Raw genomic sequence first — 2,258 nt, 5'->3', positions numbered from 1 at the left:
CTCCATGGCACACGTGGCTTTTGTGTGTCAGTATCGTTAGGGGACCAGTGGGTAATCTGAGCGTGTTGGTTGCTGCGTGGGGATCTCCATTAGGGAAAGTTTTAAAAATACACTCTATTGTTGTTTGTTATTAATGGTAATGACACAGGGCGCGAGGCTGCCCATCAGCTCCCTACTGTCCCCGGCTCCTAATGTTCTGGGGGGAACAGTCACGACCCAGAGCCTTGCATGGAGCGCGGGCTGGGCTCAGGGCACAGGACGACCCCGGGGTGCCCAGACATTAAAAAAAAAATTTTTTTTTGCTTTATCCACCGCCCCCCCCACCGGAGCCGTGCTGGTTCTGCAGCTCAGTGGCGGCTAGGGCCTCTGTTCTACAGGATGGGGGTTGTTAAAGTTGTCAAGAATAAGGCCTAGTTCAAGAGATGCCAAGTGAAATTTAGAAGACGGCAAGAGGGCAAAACTGACTACTATGCTCAGAAACGATTGGTAATCCAAGATAAAAATAAGTACAGTGCACCCAAATACAGAATGACAGTTCAGGTAACTCACAGAGATACCGTTTGTCAGATTGCTATGCCCGTATAAAAGGAGGTATGATCGTTTGTGCAGCTTGTGCTCGTGAACTCCTGAAGTATGGTGTGAAGGCTGGCCTGACAAATTACGCTGAGGCATCTTGTACTGGCCTGCTGCTGGCACGCAGGCTTCTTAATAGGTTTGGGATGGACAGAATTTATGAAGGCCAAGTCGAGGTGACTGGAGGTGAATACAGTGTGGAAAGCGTTGACGGTCAACCTGGTGGCTTCACCTGTTACTTGGATGCAGGGCCTGCCAGGTCTACTACTGAGAGTAACGCTGTTGGGGCCCTGAAGGGAGCTGTCGATGGAGGCTTGTCTATCCCTCACAGTACCAAACGGTTCCCTGGTTATGATTCAGAAAGCAAAGAATTCAATGCTGAGGTACACCGAAACCACATCGTGGGGCAGAACATCGCAGATTATGTGCGTTACCTGATCGAAGAAGGTGAAGATACTTACAAAAAACAACTCTCTCAATACATAAAGAAAAACATAACTCCAGACATGATGGAGGAGGTGGATAAGAAAGCTCATGCTACAATATGAGAGAATCCAGTGTATGAGAAGTTAAAAGAAGAGGTGGGGGCTTCCCTGGTGGTGCAGTGGTTGAGAGTCCGCCTGCCGATGCAGGGGACGCGGGTTCGTGCCCCGGTCCGGGAGGATCCCACATGCCGCGGAGTGGCTGGGCCCGTGAGCCATGGCCACTGAGCCTGCACGTCCGGAGCCTGTGCTCCGCAACGGGAGAGACCACAGCAGTGAGAGGCCCGCGTATCGCAAAAAAAAAAAAAAAAAAGAAGAGGTGGAACCATCCCAAAATGTCACTTGCCCAGAAGAAAGATCGGGTAGCTCAGAAGAAGGCAAGCTTCCTTAGAGCTCAGGAACGGGCTGCTGAGAGTTAATAACCCAAACCACAATTTCTACGAAGATTTTTCGGATAAAGACAGTAATAAACTTATTGAACAAGTTAAAAAAAAATTTTAATGTGGTAAAATACACAGAACATAAAATTTAACATTGTAGGCCTTTCTTTTTTTCTTTTTTTTGCGGTACGCGGGCCTCTCACTGCTGTGGTCTCTCCCGTTGCGGAGCACAGGCTCCGGACGTGCAGGCTCAGTGGCCATGGCTCACGGGCCCAGCCACTCCGCGGCATGTGGGATCCTCCCGGACCGGGGCACGAACCCGTGTCCCCTGCATCGGCAGGTGGACTCTCAACCACTGCGCCACCAGGGAAGCCCTGTAGGCCTTTTAAAGTATGTAATTCAGTGGCATTAAGTAAATTTTATGTAGCTGTCTAGTTCCAGAACTTTCTCATCACCCCAAAATGAAACCTCATACCCATTAAGCAGTCCCTCCTCATTTTCCCAGCCCCCTGGCAACCACGAAGCTGCCTTCTGTCTCTATAGATTTGCCTTTTCTGGATTTGCCGATTCTGTACCCATGAAACATCAACTCCCCGTTTCCCCCTCCCCCCAGGCCCTGGTAACCTCTCGTCCGCTTTTGTGTCTATGGATTTGTCTATTCCAGGTACCTCATATAGATGGAACTCTGCACCGTCTGGCCTTCTGTGTCTGCCTTCTTTCGCATAGCATCATGTTTTCAAGGTTCATCCATGTGGCATGTGCCAGTGCTCCATTCCGTGTTCCGGCAGAACAATATTCCACTGTGTGGATAGACCACGTTTTG

The 2,258-nt window shown here is 49.9% G+C and overlaps 1 pseudogene; it reads left to right on the top strand.

Moving 5' to 3' along the window:
* Positions 1-378: 378 nt before the first annotated feature.
* Positions 379-1,554, top strand: LOC101328846 (large ribosomal subunit protein uL18-like; annotated as a pseudogene).
* The last annotated feature ends 704 nt before the right edge of the window (positions 1,555-2,258 follow it).

This window comes from Tursiops truncatus, chromosome 1 (genome assembly GCF_011762595.2).
Source record: "Tursiops truncatus isolate mTurTru1 chromosome 1, mTurTru1.mat.Y, whole genome shotgun sequence".
NCBI classification, from domain to species: domain Eukaryota; kingdom Metazoa; phylum Chordata; class Mammalia; order Artiodactyla; family Delphinidae; genus Tursiops; species Tursiops truncatus.
Note: the sequence above shows the minus strand (reverse complement) of the source record. Positions and strands in the feature narration are given on the sequence as shown.